Raw genomic sequence first — 20,398 nt, forward strand, 5'->3', positions numbered from 1 at the left:
GTTGTATTGCTAGGGGCTCTAGAATCTGGCAGCTGGCAAGTGACATTTCCGAAGGATGACTGCTGAGCGGAGGACGTGATGTTGGTAGGCTGGCGTCCTCATAGCCAGAGACGCTCGCTTCGGGACGCTAACCCCGATAAAGCAGCCAACTATAAATAAACTAAGACCAACACCAGAAAAAGTAAAGATCCTTGTCCACGGCATATCGGATTAGGCGACTGCATGCCTTTTTTTAAAGCGCACAATTTAACAAGCACCTCATTTCATTATGTTCACATCGGTCAAGTGCAAATGTGTCTCTTACAGAATTGTACGTAGTTGATGACTTGCAATGGGTTACTTTCAAATATTTACAGCGGTGTGTAATTTTGTAGCCAGATGATTAATTTTTAAAACAGCAGCACTTAAGGGGAATCAATATTGCCCAGTGATTGACAACCAAAAACAAATTACTTCTTTGCAAAGAAAAGAAAAGAAGATGCTACAGCGCTGACCGTCAAGCGTATTGTGTTCTCCGCGTTCTTCGTTTTTGGTTCCGCTGGTGATCTATGAATGCTTCTTGCAATACGTCTTGCCGAGCTAATTTGTTGTAATAAAAAAATTGTCTCATTTAATTTAAAACTTTATGTCTTCATTATTGTCTAAAGACACCCGGAATTGCAACTATTGAAAATTTAGCATGTTCTGGACTAAAACTAACCAGTTCATATGCAAATTATGCCCGAACGCAAGAACGCTCTTAGACACAATTTTCTTTTTTTCAACTTTGCAGTGGCCTTATCCGCAGTGCATTTTCACAATGCCAATAACGAATCGGGATGTTTAACACAGGACACAAAAACTAGGTTTGATGCATTAACGAATTACTTGCGGATGTGCAAGGCTTTGTTAGGGTGTAAAATCGCCCTAACCTTTAGCCCTCACTCTGAGAGAGTGTTCAGAGTAGGGGCTGGTGTCGTCACATGCGAACGTGCCAAACTAGCGACATACAACATATAAAAATAACTTTTGTTGAATAATAACAATGTGTAAATCATCCATTCAAATAGCACTAAAATAACTTTTGTTGAATAATAACAATGTGTAAATCATCCATTCAAATAGCACTGGCTCACTGCAGTGTGAGCATGTTTGTGTTTTGACAAGAAGGTTCAAAAGACAGTAACGAAATAGTAATCTATTACTGTTGTAATCATTCATTAGTTGATTTTTTTTTTTTTGGGGGGGGGGGGAGAAGGCGTTATTTACTGCTGCAAAAAGCTTTTTTTATCAGATGGTCTAATTCTATTCGGTTACTTATTTCCTGTAACGTGTACAAGACTCGTTTCTTATGATTAGGAAATATCCTTCGCAAACGCGACATAAGAAAAACTACGTCCGCTTTTATAGGGATGTCCTGCAGTCCTTAATAAGACCTGTTGCTGACTATTGTCGTATTTCTGGTTACGTATAATAATCCTTTTGTCACTCTCTAGCCTTGCGGGAGTTTTAAAAATTCAGCAAATATTAAGGTAGGGGCGGTTGTCGGAAGCTTGTTTCCACCAGCTAACAAATAAGGTATTTCGATATGGGTTGCCCAAAACGGTAGCATCATGGGCACATCGCCTAATGAAATGACAGGAGGACGAAAGGCAACGCACTAGGGTGCACATAAAAAGAAAGGATCGCTTCATAGTACGACGAACTCTACACACTCTAGTCTAGAGAATACAAGCCTAAGAGAAAACAATATTAATATATATGAAATCAACCCTGAATGAGAGAAGCAACTAGAAAATACACACATTAAACAAATTTCCTGAACTGATAAGACGCACTGATTCATCTGAAAGTGCCGACATCTCTCATCTGTTTCTTTCTAGATGGGTTATTCATCATTTACCGGAAGCTGCCGGTAAATGTTGACGTATGGCCAGGGGCAGTGAAGATCAAGAGTATCTCGGCTAGAGGCAGTCAGCTTACGCTACATTGGAGTCGTTGCTGACGGAGCAGAAGTAAAGTTATTCCTGTGGCCAGTACCGGCGGTGTTCGGACCTGCGCAGTGCAGTATCGAGTAGCTAGTGTTCTATAACGAATAACTCAGTACGCAGGCTGTTTTACGTGCGTGCAAGACCCTTTCGCACTCGAGGTTATAGCCTATCTATAGCATATGCTAGTCAGATGCGACTCTGTAGTAGTGATAGTGGATATGACGTCAAAGCCGCTGCCATTCGAAGGTGGCATCGGGTGCTGGTTTTGGAGTTGAGTGTAACGCGCGGCAATAAAGTCACTCGACGGCCCTTGTGTTTCTCTTTAAATAGCTTGACATGATGTGGAGCGACACCTTTAAAACTTTGTTGGACGCAAATTACTCACGGAACACCATCAGCTGAAAGGTCATTCAAGACATTCTAACCACTCCAAGGTTCTACCGTGCATAGCAGCGGTGATGGTATCTGTTGGCGTTTAACTTTGCTATTTTATTCTCCCCGTAAGACAATGCAAGCTCCCAGTGGCTCTACTGTTATATTTATCAATGCATTTTCATGAAATACCCCACATGTTGAAATATGTATAGAGATATAAAATACCCGAAAGAAACTTCCTTCCATAGGAAGTTGCATTCTTGCAAGTCCTACAGTGTAATGACTTGATTTACAAAGTACACGATCTGCCAGGATATTGGGACGAAGTTAAAAGCATGCGTTAAGTTTTAAATAACAAGCAAGATATTTCAATTCAGCTCCTGGAGACCGGTCTTAACAGTTAGAATGGTGGAAAACCGAACTCATTCTCTGCTAGCCCACGTGCTCACATCACCCTTGTCTTGTCCATTTTGCAAATTCGAGAAACAAAATCCCAATTTGACGGACTATACCTGTCTTCACGGTCACCGTTTAATCAAAAACATCTTGCTAAACTAGTCAGCCCTAAACAACGTTTATGATATCAAATTTTGCGTTATATTAGACACCTTTCCTCTCGTTTACCGTGTATATATTAGACCTAGCAGTCGAGTATCCAAACTATCCAAACACAAACTCAACGCACCTATTCATTCTGAACTGTTTCAAAGCCATTCCTAGGTTCAGAATGTCTCAGAGCTGTCTGCATAATCAACTAACCTGACTAACGTTGTTGCACGTTCGCATCGGAGCATGACGGCTCATGCATGACTAGGTAAGGCCCGGCTGTGTTTTCCTAAACACGCATAAAACTAGAATGTGCACTGCTTTGTCAGGAAACATCTGGAAGGGTGTACATCACGTCAAGCATTGCCGGTAGTACTTGTGAGCGGGCTATAGTTGGCTATACGACTCCGACGACCTCCGGCGTCGTCGGATTCGTATAGCCAACACACAAGAGAATTGAACGTCTTGGTTCAATTCTCTTGTGTGTGTATTGTTATTGTGTATACCTATGCAGCGTCGGAGGTCGTCGAAGCATGGCAGACCATAATTAATTAGATATTACGCCACATTTGTGAACCTAGCATTGCCGGCGCAATGTATTAGGCTCCTAGTAGGAGCCCTCTTTGTTTTTAGGCCGCATGCCTGTAATAATCACCGTGTCTCAAAGGTTTTTCTTCCTGTCGTGACCGTCTTCACGAGTCTTTGTCACTGAGCATCGTGAACAACAGTTTCCACGTGTGTGAATACTTGGCGTCATCAAGCAAGATCGGGTTCGACTTTAATCGTGGTATACAAAGTCAAGTCTAGAAAGTAATCACCAACTCTTCGGAACTCGTCGATATTGAAAACCATTTCATCGGACAGACAAAAAAGAACTCATTGACATCTCTTTTGTTCGAAAATAAACATTTATAACAGGACCTTGAAATCGCAGTTAGGCTTGTAAGGTCACAGTAGATAATACTTCGGACCAAACATTGCTCCCCCTTTTCCTTGGAAAAGGAGCTTAATTCATGCGCCGTGTTTTCAGGGAGCCAGCAAAAAAAGTGAAAATCCTAATTTTAGCTTGCGAGAAAAAAAGGAGTACACAATGAAATCTTATGCAGTACGTCCTAGAGGCAAACAAATTATTTCGCTGCATGTGCATTAATTAAACAGATATGATGAAGAGTGCACAGTTCTGACTGTAAACAGTCATTCGCATCTGAAAGCAGGCCGCTGCCGCGCCATAAGCCTGCCTGCCGTTCCGATACGGCTAGCCTATAACGACAGGACAGCTTTTGCAGCCTAGAAACCTTTCGAGACGGCAACCGGCAGGTTTTTCAACTATCATGAGCTTTATAACTGATAGAGTTATGTGCAACCACCAGAACACAGACCAATGGCAGGTATAGTCTTAAGTGCAAGGAGTTCTTTATTTTTCAAGAACATTTAGGGCCGGTGCTTTCCTGGTAGGAATAAGTAATATACACAGGGGAAGAAGAGGCACAAAAGGAAAGAAGGGGGAAGAATACCAGGAATAAGTAGTCACAGTAGGAAAGTGGCCAAATAAACAAGGTAAGAAACCACAAAACACAGCACAGAAAGCACGACGGCAGTGAGGCGTAGAGCGAGGCATCGGATTAATTGTGTCACTTGGGCAAACACCGAGCCCTTTCCTCTTTCATAATGCGGTCAGTGCCACGGTTGAATACCTCAGCGGACCTTTCGACAACGTGGGAAGTTCCCGTACCGTCGTGTTGACGGCAGAATATGGGAAGGCGCTGGCCGTTGAAGGGGTCACAGGATGCATAGCGAGCTCACCCCCATAATGACAGGAAGGAAAACTAGCTGATGAGAGGGTAAAGTTGGTCTTGTTGGTCTTGTTGGTTCACTATCATGTTGGAAACAACACTGACACGAGAAGAAAGGAATGAGCACAACACAAGCGCTGACTAGCAATTGACATTTTATTTTAAAAAAAAAAGTGCAATATGCACTGCCTTCATGCAAGAAAAAACATATTCATGTTTCTTCACAGCCATTCAGCACTTCTTCAAATAACTTTGAGCAAGGAAAAAACAGCGACAAAGCTATTGTTTGAAAGCAGTTAAAAGTCGTTTTGAGCAGTGCAGTTAGCGCGTGCATGCTTGGTACCATTTATGACAGCTAAGAGCTACTAAACTCACACGTCAAAAGCACACGAAAGACGCAGACAAGTTTCGTAGTTCTTGTCTGGATAGGAAACGCTAATAGAAGTTCACAAGTTTCTTGCACACTCAGAAAATAGGTGCGGAGAGAAAGACAAAGACATTTAGCAGCGAATTTGCTGAAGAAATCGCCGTAAGAGTGCACAGCGAGACAAGACGCTTTGATTATCTCTAGCGTGACGAGATGGCAATGAAGACCAAAACGAAGACCTTTCGCAAAGCCAATTGCTCTATGTACCGCCCGGAAGTGGCTCTGTGCTTTTCGTTGGCAGAGGCGTTAATGAGGAGAAGCTTTGCCCTGCTCAATAAAGTGAATGCCCGTTTCTCTTGTGGCCAAGGTCAGTGGCCTCCATTTTTTTCGCTCAGACTGAAAGGCCCAGCATCCGGAAATAGAAAGGAGAGAGAGCACCTTCTCTCAAACCGGAGCACTGAATGCAGTAGCATAGCTCGGATCGATAGTTAGGTGCACTTCCGGTCGTTTGTATACTGCTTTTATGCTTGGCTGCTTTGAATAAAAGAGGGTGGTAATAATTAAAATAAAAATTCCATAGAGATTTGAAGGAGGAGGAAAAGGAGGAGAAAGCTGAGGAGGAAAGGCATGGAGGTGAACCGTGTCTAGTATCCCTTCAGGATGGGCCGAAACTTATAGCTGCGCGTGGTGTACGCCTAAAATAACAACAAAAGTAAGAAATGCAAATAAACTGCCACGAAGTTTACGGCAATTTTTCAGCACCGAGAACCACCATCTTCAAACGGTAGAAGCCGGCTTTAGAACCACCAAGCAGCAAAAAGAAAAAAAAAAGACTCTAATAATGGACATCTCCAGCGCTCCAGTCAGCTAAACAATCCCCCCCCCCCCCCCCCCCCCCCCCCGTCGTTTAGAACCAATTTTAGACACCACCTGGTGCTGATTCCTTGACTTCATTAAACGCTGCCGTGGCGGTAAATCTTTAGCAATAGGGAAGAAGGCAGCTCTAATTTGGACGCTTTCTCGGCTTTGTTTTGTGCATAAACCACTGCTGGGACGCAAGCTTCAACCTACTTTAGAAACAAATACGCTACCATGAACCTTCACATGAGTTCAAAAATCTCACTTATCTTTCGCGTGCGTCAGGATTTGCTCTCTAACCCTAGTTTTTGCTTTACTCAACAGCGCCCAATAGCCGCAAGAACAAAATAAAAATAACCAGAGAATTCACTACAAGCGTAAGTTCACATCTCCATTCAAGCATTGGACTGTGTGTTCTTCATGGACTCCAGATGAAATGCCATGCGCTAGAACGCACTATTTGATTACAAATATTTCTGCAGTGATCCATCTCTATTCCGCCCCAAACAGCGTACGATGTTGAAGACGTTAAGTTCATTTGACATGTAGACACCAACCAAAACTGGACCACAGGAAAAGGTTGTGGTTCACGATGAACACCATTTTGTACAAAGTTCCTCAATTCCCGCATTACACACATTAGCGCGCAGGCCATGGCGGAGTCAACACACACGTACAGTTACTATACGTCACCTGTGTTGTCCTCACTGTACAAGACGAGAGGTAAGGCCTTAAGCAAGCTAAATATTGCGCCCGACGTGAACCAGGCCTATTATGAAGCTACACCTATACGAAAACAATAACAGGGCTGTGTTGACTACATTATCTTCATTTAAGGCAGTACATGCAAGGGTATCCATTATGCAAAGTTCACTGTTAGCTCGTTCGAGGAGGGATATTAGCATGAAAACCTATACCACCAGCTGTTCTGAGCGAAAGTATTTTTTTTTATTTATGCGTTTTGAGTCCGTGTGCTGTGCGATGTCAGCGCACGTTAAAGATCCCCAGGTGGTCGAAATTACTCCGCGGACCTCCACTACGGCTCCCCTTTCTCTCTTTCCACCTTCACTCCCACCGTCATCCCTTCCCTTACGGTGCGGTTCAGGTGTCCACAGAGAAAGTGTGACAGATACTGCGCCTTTCCCTTCCTGTAAACCAATTATTATTATAATTATTGTCCCAGCATTAGTGTTTAAGCGCTTAACTGCCAGAAGCCACAGGCGCTTTTGACAAACTATGGGCAAATGTTGCCTCTTGTTTCGTCCTTTCTGCTACCCGCAGAGCTGTGAGAGGACATGGCATGCAAGAAGTTTTATGAATTGATAGGCATTTGGGATATTGCGAAAGTTAATTGGGCACTAATTGCCTTACATTACTGGCGTTCCATAAAAGGCTGGGATAATAAACACCGTACGTACAAAAAAATGGTTGCGGTGTACCCAATAATTGCTAAATGGTTAACCTGTTTCATGACAGATGAGACGTTCCTTGGAAGGGTCTGGTAATGATAGGCGGCCGGAGGGCTTCTGCTGCTACATCGTGACTTGACAGCCAAGTAACCTGGCGTTGCGGGCAATCTATGAAAGATCTAAATTCATTTTTTTTTTATTATTGAATAAAAGGGCGTTGGAGAAGTCTGATAATGTTGAAAAGTGGTGAGATGGAAAGAAACGCAAGAAATATTCGTGCTGGAGGACATTGTTGCCTTGAAATGGGTGTAGTGTCCATTATATTCTATTCCGCTATTTCTACAGAGTGATAAATTCTTAGTGAACCTTCAATAGCGGTCTGCTCTTCAGAACGTATAGCTAAAAATATTGTGCACATTGCTTCGTTGCAAATTTTCGCCTACTATAGCAGATACGTTTACCGGATTTGATTGGCTTATGCGGGTGCTTTTTTTTTGTTTGTTTGTTTGGTTTCTGCAAGATCAGAAATTTCAAAATACGGTAACTGTCCTTACATTTTTTTTTTAGCCCTGGGGATATGTTGAGCAAACGCTAGGATGCTTCAGTTCGCTAACTAAATACGATATTGCCTTTAAAATGTTTGTTAGTTTAGGCGTTATGTCGTATTGGCGGAATCTCGTATAATTTGCTATTGCCGTGGACGACGTACTCGTATTCCAAAATATAACGGATCACAGACCTCTGGAAAAGTGTTTTCCTTTGTCTGGGCAGCTGATTAGGTGAGCACCAAGAGTGCCAAGATTAACATTCGGGTTACCCACACGCACACAAGCTATACACATGCGCAACGAAATTTTGTTCATTAATGTGCTCCGTTTTATTTTGAAAGCACCAATACGTAGTACGTCAGTCTGTATTTTGATGACATCATGTAGGTTTGGAAAACGAAAATAAACAATCTGGACACAAACGTGAAAAGCTTGTTCTTCTGACTACTTCGCCCAAGAAAGACAAAAGCACGGATTGCGCACCTAGGCAGGTCACCAATAGAGGTTACCAGGTCACAGTTTCTAAGCGACGGTAATTTTCAAGCTACAGAGGGTCTTGGCAAAAGATTGACTTCGCTTCGTGGATCATGGTAGTCTCCACAAGAACACCAAAAGGCTTTTATCGAGAAACCTTAGGGTCGTGCGGGAAAAGAACTCGAATTTTCATCCCCGTAGTTAGAACATATTTGGCGTGCAGTGTTCGAGGAATACATTTCTGCGGAGGAATCTACATTCAAGAGAAAACATCCTCGGCAAAACATTGTCCGCATTATAAATGGACACTATGCGGGGAACGATCGCTCTTGTATGCTTCAGTTTAGAAACCACCAAAGGGTCATCCGCCCTCCAGACTCAAAACTACAAAGCGATGTGTGCAGGTTTTCGTTTTCGGGGGACTTGACAACGCAAACATGTGTGTACAGGTATTCATATTGTAAGAATAAAAATAAAAATAACAAAAATATCGATCTCTTTTCTTCAAAAGGCAATCTGCCAGTCACGAGATGAATACAAGTGTCCTACTCGTTTTCCTGTGTGATAGGCTCAACTTCGATAGCGTTCCCGACAATCGTTAGGCCAACTACGAATCTTTCGGTTTAGAAATTCTGAGAAGGTTATTGTTGTTGTGGCTGTAGGAAGAAAGAAAAGAAAATGCACGAGCCTGCTACTGGCTCTGTAGCTGGGCCACCTCCGCTGCCTTGTGCGGACAGAAGAGAAAACAGAGAAGAAAGAAAATGAAGAGGGAGAGAAAGACGCGCGCGCCGCAACAGCCGTCGTCCACCACCTAAGCGGTGGCAATGACGGCCTACAACAGATAAAAATTCGGTAGCTGGCTAGCCCCCACCGCAAGCGGTGTTGACCTCTTTAAAAAAAGTTTTATTAGACATAAGACATTTACATTAGACATTCACATGAGCGGCGACAAATGACCAAAACAGGAATTACACATGATTAACAACAAAGGAAAGTGTACCTACCGTCCCAGCCCCGTAAGGCCAAGAACAGCCACCCTTCACCATCTCCTTCTCAGAAGGTGATGTCACGGCGGTAATCGTCATAATACACGCCGGGTCTTTAATCGCTTGATTGCGAAGCGAGGTCATCAGTATCTTTTATTCCTGCTGCGCCGCCCACGGTAAACACTATACAAATGTGTCGCTAAGACCTTCTATTGGCCATGCTTAGTCTTTGTACATCCTTTTTTTTATTTACAATACTACTAACCTCAAAAGGAAAGTTGTTGCAGGATAGAAAGCTACATTAACAAGGACAATATTTAGTGAAGTAACAAAAGGAAAATACAGATGCGAAATTATTCAGAGAGGCATGCTGAGGAGAAACAATGTCATGAATGCAACAAAAATATGAAGCCTAATAATCATAGCTATGTTACACAGAGTCCGCAAAATTTACCGACCAATACAAATACAAACATTGTCAATGCGGCGACTCGTACAGGATATTTATATTCGCAATTATAAAACATCTAAAATGTGTATACTCCTATCAAAGGTAATGCGGTAACATCATTTTCCGGAACTATGCGATTATCCAGTTTGTTCCAAAACTAGTGCGCGAGGGAAGAATATTTGAATACACTGTTCTTTGCATGAACAGGAAGAAAAGTGTTACGATTGTTTCGCGTGCTATGGATTGTTGTACAGCTCATTAGGTAGCTGAGTGTGCATCATGCGTCGAAAAGATTACAAGTAGATGTTTATTATCTCAGAGAAAAGAGAAGAGTTAAATTCAAATCTTAAGCTTTTGGTGCATGATTCCATTTTGAAGCGAAAGCTTCACAAGGCCAGGTAGTTCAAGCCGTCGGGTATGCAAAGGTTTCACCTTGAGGGAGATGTAAAGGTCAAACTTCTGTGTTAAGCCTGGTGGTTGCCATGTGGCTTTGGGACATAGTCAGGTAGGTCACCAAGTGGCCCGTGATCAAAGCCAAATCAAAGCTAACGTGAGCTGACGTCAGTGTGACATGGATAGGAGCCGCTGGGCTCCTGTCTAGATTACAACACAATGCGAAATGGAGGAGGACGCACACGTTGCGACAGTAGATTTTCGCTTCAGAACAGCACGTGGTGGTGGCCAAGTTTAGGCCCTACGTGCTAGGTCCGCGAGATTGTTGTTGAGGGCCAGTCGTTCTCCACGTGCTGTTTGCATGTCCCTCAGTAAGCTGGAAACGAAGGCGATAAATTGAAGAGGTTGCTCGCCAGTGTTTACGCCCTGGGTTGTTGAAGGCTCAACAACACTCTCGCGGATTGAACTCTGTGGAGCATGACCATCCGCCGCTTTCAACTTACTGAGGGATAACAAGCAGCGCGTGCAAAGCGGCTTTCGCGAACTCAACATTAGGCCATAAACATCCACCACTTAAATAATTTTGTCGCCTTCGCTTCGAGGGAGACAAGCTATGCACAACACCTAGACCCAGCGTCAACGTCCCGCCTACAAGCTCCAGCATTCCATTATGTAAAACAACCTAATATTCACCAGGAAATTTAGCACTGCTAGCAGCGCACAAAAGACAACGCGTTCTTAGCGGTCATGCATGCATGGAATTAATTTTGCTCATTTCAGTGTCCAAAACTCTTATTATTACTAACATTTTCTGCAAATATTACAGCGGCTCTACGCTGCTGAACCGAACGTGGAGCGAAAGCTTTGGCTAGTGGCAACTTGAGCGTTGCATAGAACACAACCAGCGTTCTTTTTAGCGCATCAAAGTTCACACGCGTTCTATGCAGAACTCACTTTCATGCCTTGCGCACGGCGGCGGCGGCGGCGGTGGTGGTGGTGAAAACATTCATTAGGCTGTATACAAGGAACAGGAGGTATGCTTGCATCAGCCCGTAAGGGCCCAGTCCTTACAAGTACTAGGTGGATGTTCCTAGTTCGGAACCCCAGTGGCGATGGCAGCCGCCCGGGCCCGCCCGATTAAGGATTGTTAGGCCTATAAGTCGTGGCAGCCGATCAGGGTCGCCTCCCAGTCCTCCCGGGTAGGGTTTGGCAAGAGGGGCGGCTGTATAGATGCAGATGAAACGAAGAGGCCTCCATGTGTTGGGCGATGACAACGCACAGTAAAAATCCCTAGGTGGTCGAAATTGCTCCGAAGACCTTCATTATGGCTCCTCTTTCTCTCTTTCCACTTTCACTCACACATTCCTTCCGTTACTTACGGCACGGGTCAAATGTCCACAGGAACAAGTGTGACAGATAATGTGCCTTTCTCTTCCTGTGAACCATTTATTATTATGTCCTGCGCACGTGATGCCAGCAGGCGCTTTCCCGTTTCAACCGGTCTGCTCTCCGTTGTGGCGCGTTCATGCTAAGTACCGAAACTACCTTCCTCCTCTCTGCATTAGGGCGGGCATCTGCTGGGAGGCCACTACCCATGCTCCTCATCTCAACATCGGGCACCACAGGCAGGTGGCGGCCACCTGCTGGAATGCCACTATGATGGGGCAGGGACAGGTAGGTCACCGTCACTTGGGGTGACCTGCCGCCGAATTTTTATCTGTTGTAGGCCGTCATTGCACCCACCACCGCTTCGGTGGTGGACGACGGCTGTTGTTGCGGCGCGCGTCTTTCTCTCCCTCTTCCCTTTCTTTCTTCTATACTTTCTCTTCTGTCTGCCCCGCCGGGGTGGTGCAGTGGTAAGACGCCCGACTACTGTGCCGGAGTTCCCGGGATCGAATCCCGGCCTCGGCGGCTGCGTTTCGATGGAGGCGAAACGAAGTGGCGTCCGTGTGCTGTGCGATGTCAGCTGGGGAGCGTTTCGATGGAGGCGAAACGAAGTGGTGTCCGTGTGCTGTGCGATGTCAGCGCACGTTAAAGATCCCCAGGTGGTCGAAATTACTCCGTAGCCCTCCACTACGGCCCCCCTTTCTCTCTATCCACTTTCACTCCCACCTTCCTCCCTTCCCTTACGGCGCGGTTCAGGTGTCCACAGAGCAAGTGTGACAGATACTGCGCCTTTCCCTTCCTATGAACCAACCAACCAACCAACCAAAGATCCCCAGGTGGTCGAAATTGCTCCGTAGCCCTCCACTACGGCTCCTCTTTCTCTCTTTCCACTTTCATTCCCACCTTCCTCCCTTCCCTTACGGCGCGGTTCGGGTGTCCACAGAGCAAGTGTGACAGTTACTGCGCCTTTCCCTTCCTGTGAACCAATAATTTAATCTCTTCTGTCTGCACGAGGCAGCGGAAGAGGAGCCGTAGTGGAGGGCTGCAGGTGGTCGAAATTACTCCGCAGCCCTCCACTACGGCTCCTCTTTCTCTCTTTCCACTTTCACCCCAACCTTCTTCCCTTCCCCTACGGCGCGGTTGCGGTGCCCACAGAAAACAAGTGAGACAGTTACCGCGCCTTTCCCTTCCTATAAATAAATCAGGCAGCGGAGGTGGCTCAGCTACAGAGCCAGTAGCAGGCCCGTGCATTTTCTTTTCCTTTTTCCTACAGCCACAACAACAACAACATGCCACTACCCATGCTCCTCATCTCAACATCGGGCACCACAGGCCGGTGGTGAGCCACATGCCCCGCCGGGGTGGTTCAGTGGTAAGATGTCCGTCTACTGTGCCGGAGTTTCCGGGTTCGAAAACGGCCTCGGCGGCTGCGTTTCGATGGTGGAGAAACGAAGTGGCGTTCGTGTGCTGTGCGATGTCAGCGCACGTTAAAGATCCCCACATGGTCGAAATTACTCCGTAGCCTTCCACTACGGCTATTCTTTCTCCCTTTCCACTTGCACTCCCACCACCACCACTACCACCATCACCACCACCTGGGAATCTTTAACGCGTGCTCTGACATTAAAGATTGTCAGCGCGGAAGGTGGGATTGAAAGCGGAGAGAGCGAAGTGGGTGCGTGGTTGAGGGATGCGGAGCAATTTCGACGATCTGAGGATCTTTACGTGCACTGACATCGCACAGCACACGGACGCTTCGGCGTCTCGCTTCCATCGAAAAGCAGCCGCCTGCGGTCGGGATCGAACCCGGGTTCTCTTACACAGTTGTCTAGAATCTAACACCTGCACCACCGCGGCGGGGCAACGAAGAGCATTTTTTTTTCTCTTTTTCGAAGGCTAATTATCTCAAGATAGGTTAAATCCGAAACTATCATTTGAAGCCAATACATAGCAATAGCCCGCACTGCAGCAGTCTCTGCACTCAGCACAATTTCCGAAAATCGGATCATTCCACTGCTGACACTACCACACACAAAAAAAATACTTTATGCACAACTTAGTGCGGAAAAATCACATTGTTAAGGAGATAGCCCCTTACGCTTCTTTTGCAGGTTCATAAAAAAATATACCAACGATACTACTACCAAGTTATGTAGCAGCTTTGTTTTTTGCTTCTAAACGTATTTGAGAAAAATTGTCACAGCAGTAATGATTTAGGACCTTTAGCAGCTCCGGAACGTCAAAGATTCTGAAAGGTAAGGTATATGTGTGCTAGCAGTTATGCAAGGGGTTTCCACTTTTAATGCGTAAACAAAGTGAACATTTTTTTACACTTGTTTGATGGAAAAGGACAGCGAAATACAGAATAAAAAAGCGTGCGCACACTTAACGTGCGCTTTTATTAAGGTTGATTTATGAGTAAGCCGCTCAACATACATGTAGTCCGCTATGTGTTCTCTCTAGAATGTAAAATGCAGAAACAAAAAAGTGTAAAACGTGTCGCAGCCCTATATATCTAAAACCTATATAAGCTTCGAAACTGTATGTGTTCAAAACAATTTTGCATTTAAGGAATACCTAAGCCCTCTGGCCCAGTTTTGAGAGCAACCACTCTAAAACTTGAAAGGAAAATACTGCAAAATAAGGAAACAGCACTTAGCGGCTAATGTTTAAGACAGCAAGCTTAAGATCGAGGCCCGGCTCTTTGCATCTCCTCCCGCCGTCCATAGAGGTAAGCTTGCTGACTTTGTATCGACCAGTCAGGTTGACCTACTTAGGCGACGTGGCCTGGCCGACGTTGAGCGCTCATCATTCGTGGCCCCCAGGATCAAGTTAAGACTCGGCCAGGTACGCGAAAAAGTACTCAGGACCGGATGCGTGTCGGCCGGAGGCTAGCATGACAGGGCGTGATGGGTGAGGGCATGAGTGCACGAGTGCATGATGTTGTCGCAGTGGAAAGAAGAAACACAGAAAAATGAACATAACTTTTTAGACCACAAGTTTATGTCAAGGCGTGCCCCGAAAGTAATTCAATAATACTCTAGCTGGCTAAAACTTGCATGGCGCCCTATACTTTGGATCATTTAGTTTTTTTTTCCACTTTTTTTACAATCAAATTTTTGTATGTTCAACCACACACGTTCTTCCATGTGCTTCTGAATGTACAATATGCTCACGATCGCTTTCTATTCGTTGTTTATAGCATTCTGATTTAAAAGAAGAAAACATGGATTTATTAGGGTTTCGGTTCCAGCTTGACCTGTACTTCAATCACATTCAGCCCCCGCTTGATTGCCTCCTGTATTCGATGAGCTCTACACGCTCATGTGCGCAACCTCAATATATATTAAGTGTAAGCAGTGGTCGAATTATGAAACCGGCTCTCAACCAAAGGATCTGTGCCCGATATGAAGTTCACTTCCAAGCTTTTCAGTTTTGCAGACACAACGTAAAAAGTTCCCTTCCGTACAATAGACAAAACGCCGATATTTTGTTACATTTTGTTCTAGACGGCGACGTGTAGACCTTCGTGATCATATTCCTGCACTCTCAATCTCTTCCCACGCAACCTCCGGAGCTAGTACGTGCAGCTGAACTCCAAGTATAATTCAAGTTATAAATTTTCCTCAATGTTATATAAAACAATTTCTGCTGGCACACGTTCTGACGCGGCACACTTGATATCCTGCCAGCCGTATAGGGGATCCGGCTCATCTTTCATTTATCGGTACTAAACATCATCTCTCTTCGTTAATATGTGGCTAGGAGTAGACAGGACTTTAAGCCCGCCAGCTCGACGATCCCAGAGACCCTCAACTATTCTGCCGCAGGCGCGCGTACTGCACTTGTTGTTGTTGTGGCTGCAGGAAGAAAGAAAAGAAAATGCATGGGCCTGCTACTGGCTCTGTGCCTGAGCCACCTCCGCTGCCTCGTGAGGACAGAAGAGAAAATAGACAAGAAAAAAGAAGAGGGAAAGAAAGACGCGAGCCGCAACAACGGCCGTCGTCCACCACCACTGAAGCGGTGGCGGGTGCAATGACGGCCTACAACAGATAAAAATTCAGTGACAGGCCAGCCCCCGCCGCAAGCGGCGGTGACCCACCTGTCCCAGCCCCATCCGGGGAAGCCTACAGTATGCACTTGAGACATCCAAGCGCCATCATATTGCACGATATAATTTTGAGCCCATTGGGAGTTCCCATCATCTCACGACAGAGCATTAAGATTGTGCAGCAATGAAGAAACAGATGCCTCTCATCATCATCATCATAAACCGGATGATGATTGATGATGATGATGACGGGCCATGCGCACTGCTGCTCTTTATTAGGCACCGCGAAATGGGCGAAGGGTGGGGTATGTAGCTTTCGCTACAAAAATTGGAGGGGGCATTTTCGACCACTAAAATGCGCTGAAGTGAAAGCCTTTATAGAGGGATGGAAGCACCTTAAGCGGATTCAACGCGCACGACCTTTATAGGTCGTTTTAATTGGTTCACAGGAAAGTAAAAACGCAGTATCGGTCACAAAACACCTGTGGACACCCCAACCGCGCATGAAAGGATGGGGATGATTGGATGTCTGGATGATTAACAGTTATAGCATGACAGGTTTTGCCAACGGGCGGAAAACGATGAGCCATTAAAGGCTTGCGCATTAAAATAAGTCCCCCCCCCCCCCGCTATGGCACAGTGGTTAGTATTATAGTAAAAATATATACCCCGCCGCGGTGGAATAGGGATGGAGCCGAGACCGCTGGCGGCTGCGTTTTCATGAAGGTGCAATGGAGAGGTATCCGTGTACTGTGCGATGTCAGTGCAAGTCAGATCCCCAGGTGGTCGAAATTACTCTGTAGCTGTCCATAGCGACACCTCTTCCTCTTTTCTGAATTTCGCTGCCACCTTCATTCGTTTCCCTCCCTAGAGCTTGGGTCAGGTGTTCACAGAATAAGTGTATCAGACATTGCCCCTTTCTATTCCTGTATATATAAAATATGAAAGAAAACTAGGATGGAAAACTGGTATTCATGATAATATCGCGGCTGTACTCACAGCATTCGCTCGTTGTTAGGTTCAAGTCATGCTTACATTTTAACAATTTTTTAATGGCGGTGCTGGTGGTAAAAATTTATTAAGACGAAAACCTTTAATCGCTCATGCTGTCGTATACAAAGTGTGTCCCGCTTTTGCGGCGTTCTAATTGGCCGAGGCGGGATGCGTCTCTGCTATCTGCTATGTCACACTTGAACGCGCGCCAAGGAACGCCACCCACAGGACCGATGGTCTACTGTTCAAACACATACTTGCCAGAGAAAGTGTGATAGATACTGCGCCTTTATTTTTTTGTAAACCAATTATATTTATGTGTAGCACTGCAACTGATTCCTTCAAGATGCTAAAGATGGGAGCCAAATTATAGATTAGGGAAGGTACGCTTTCAGAGACCCTCTAACTTAAGGCGAAAGCCTTTAATGGCTCGTACTGTCGTGCACAAAATGTGTAACGCTTTTGCGGTGGCCTTCGCGTGGTGTTCCGTGGCGCGCGTTCAAGTGTGGGATTGCAGATGGCAGGAACGCTAGACAAGATGAGACTTCTGGAGGAAAGGTGCAGTATATGTCACTTTCTCCGACAAGTGTGCGTTTGGATGGTACGCCATCGCTCCTGACGCGTGGCGTTCCGTGGCGCGCGTTCAAGTGTGGGATTGCAGATGGCAGGAACGCTAGACAAGATGAGACTTCTGGAGGAAAGGTGCAGTATCTGTCACTTTCTCCGACAAGTGTGCGTTTGGATGGTACGCCATCGCTCCTGACGCGTGGCATTCCGTGGCGCGCGTTCAAGTGTGGGATTGCAGATGGCAGGAACGCTAGACAAGATGAGACTTCTGGAGGAAAGGTGCAGTATATGTCACACTTTCTCCGACAAGTGTGCATTTGGATGGTACGCCATCGCTCCTGCCGCGTGGCGTTCCGTGGCGCGCGTTGAAGTGTGGGATTGCAGATGGCAGGAACGCTAGACAAGATGAGACTTCTGGAGGAAAGGTGCAGTAACTGTCGCACTTTCTCCGACAAGTGTGCGTTTGAATGGTACGCCATCGCTCCTGACGCGTGGCGTTCCGTGGCGCGCGTTCAAGTGTGGGATTGCAGATGGCAGGAACGCTAGACAAGATGAGACTTCTGGAGGAAAGGTGCAGTATCTGTCACACTTTCACCGACAAGTGTGCGTTTGGATGGTACGCCATCGCTCCTGACGCGTGGCGTTCCGTGGCGCGCGTTCAAGTGTGGGATTGCAGATGGCAGGAATGCTTGACAAGATGAGGCTTTAAATTTGTAGAAGACTGTTAAAATCTGGTTGTTGCACTGTGCTACTCACAGCTTGCCTAGGAGAAGTATTCAGAGACTTGGAATGGGAGCAGTTAGGGTTAACAGTAAATGGAGAATAGATCAGTAATCTGCGATTTACTGATGACATTGCTTTGCTAAGTAACTCGGGATGAATTGCAAAGAATGGTTGATGACCTAGACAGGAAAAGTAAAAAAAAGTAGGCTTGAAAATCAATATGCAGAAGACAAGGCAATGTTCAATAGCCTAGGGAAGGAGCAGCAGTTTATGCTAGGTAGTGAAGAACTAGACGTAGTAGGCGAATATGTCTACTTAGAACAAGTAGTAACCGCAGATCCGGACCATGCAAAGGAAATAACAAGAAGAATAAGATTGGGATGAAGCGCATTTGGCAAGCACTCGCAGATTGACTAGCAGCTTACCGGTATCGCTCAAGAAGAAAGTATACAACAGTTGCATCTTAACTGTACTCTCCTATGGGGCTGAAACGTGGAGGCTAACCAAGAGGGTCCTACTTAAGTTGAGAACACCGCAGAGGGATATGGAACGAAAAATGGTAGGGATCGCATTCAGAGATAGGAAGCGTGCAGAGTGAGTCAGAGAAATAACTCAAGTTACTGATATTCCAGTGGAAATCAAGAAGAAGAAATGGGCATGAGAAGGACATGTAGTGCGAAGAGAGGATAACCGATGGTCGCTTAGGGTAACGGGATTATAAGGGAATGAAAGCGTAGCAGAGGGCAGCAGAAGGTTATGGGGGCGGATGAGGTTAACAAGTTCGAAGGGTCAAGCGGATACAACTAGCTCGGGACCGGGTTAATTGAAGGAATATGAGAGAGGCCTTCGCCTTACAGGGGGTAGAGTCAGACGGATGATAATGTTGATGATGATGATGATGATAGCACCTTTCCGTTCCTCTAAACCAATAATAATCATATGTAGCACTGCAACGAGCGCCGTTAAGACGCAATCGATAAGAGGCAAATATAGTCTTTTGCATCGGAAGAGGAAGATGTAAAGACACCTCCTCATTGGACTGTTGGAAACCGGTTCCGCTTCCGCTTCCACCATGCTGACGTCAGACGTACACAACAGCCCAGCGAGCAATATGGCGATGCCTAGCAGGCCCTCATTGCGAAGGTATATAGGAGAGCAAGGGGTGGCTTTCGCCATTCCCCTTTTAAGAGACATCTCAGAGACACGCTATGTTTTTCCCTTCCTTTACGGCACGGCCTTGGCGTCATTGGGAAACGTATGACAGATACAACGCCTCTTCTTTCTTGTAAACAAAGCGCCAGAAATGGCAAGGAATTGGGAGTGAAATAAGAAGGAATTATGCGTAGCGCAGGAAGGCTAGATAACCCTTGTTTTTTAAACATCAAAATTTTGTAAACGAAAGTATCTCGAACACTGGCGCTGAGAAATGGGCCAACATCTCATAATGGATATGGTCAATAGATTATCGTAGCAGCATAGATGTTGCTTGGATAAATAAGGATGGCAGGTTGATTATAAAACCGCCTCTTATACGAATAAACTAAACCGCCTAGACGAAGTGAAGAGTGCGAACTCAACTAGAGATGTCCTACTAATGTTTAGTAGAAGCAAAAAAAAATGTTAAAACGGATCCTTACGAGCTTAGAATCAAAACACAAGAAGAAAGTATACAACAGTTGCATCTTAACTGTACTCTCCTATGGGGCTGAAACGTGGAGGCTAACCAAGAGCGCTCTACTTAAGTTAGGGACAACTCGGAGGGCTATGGAAGGAAAAATGGTAGGGGTAACATTAAGAGATAGGAACCGTGCAGAATGGGTGAGATAAATAACTCAAGTTACTGACATTCTAGTGGAAATCAAGAAGAAGAAATGGGCATGGGCAGGACATGTAGTGCGAAGAGAGGATAACCGATGGTCGCTTAGGGTAACAAACTGGATTCCAAGGGAAGGAAAGCGTAGCAGGGAGTGGCAGAAAGTTAGGTTGGCGGATGAGGTTAAGAAGTTCGCAAGGGTCAAGTGGATGCAGCTAGCACAGAACCGGAATAATTAGAGAAATATGGGAGAGGCTTTCGCCCTGCAGTGGGTATAGTCAGGCTGATGATAATGATGATGATGGTGATGAACCCCGACGCCGGATGTTTACCTCAGATCGCGTGAAAAAAAGATTGGGACTGTGGAATCTGGCGAATTATGGTGAGCAGTTACTAAATGTACGCACTAGTGGAAAAGAAACGAAGTAAGAGCGGGAAACGCCATTTTTACTGGGATAGAATGAAGGTGACCCCAACATTTGAAAGCATTTTTTTGCTCGACTTCATTGTTTTTGCGCCTTATCAAGCAAAAGAAGCTTGTGCCTTTGAAAAAGATCTTGTTACATCCAGGTCGTGAAGATCTGAGTGGCAAAGCATTACACAGCCACTAAGATGTTAATCTCCTTTTCTCACTGAGGTTGTGAAGATCTGAGTGGCAAATCATTACAAAGCCACTAAGATGTTAATCTCATTTT

This window comes from Amblyomma maculatum, chromosome 8, assembly GCF_055883805.1.
Source record: "Amblyomma maculatum isolate TAMU_Amacu chromosome 8, ASM5588380v1, whole genome shotgun sequence".
In the NCBI taxonomy this organism is placed as follows: domain Eukaryota; kingdom Metazoa; phylum Arthropoda; class Arachnida; order Ixodida; family Ixodidae; genus Amblyomma; species Amblyomma maculatum.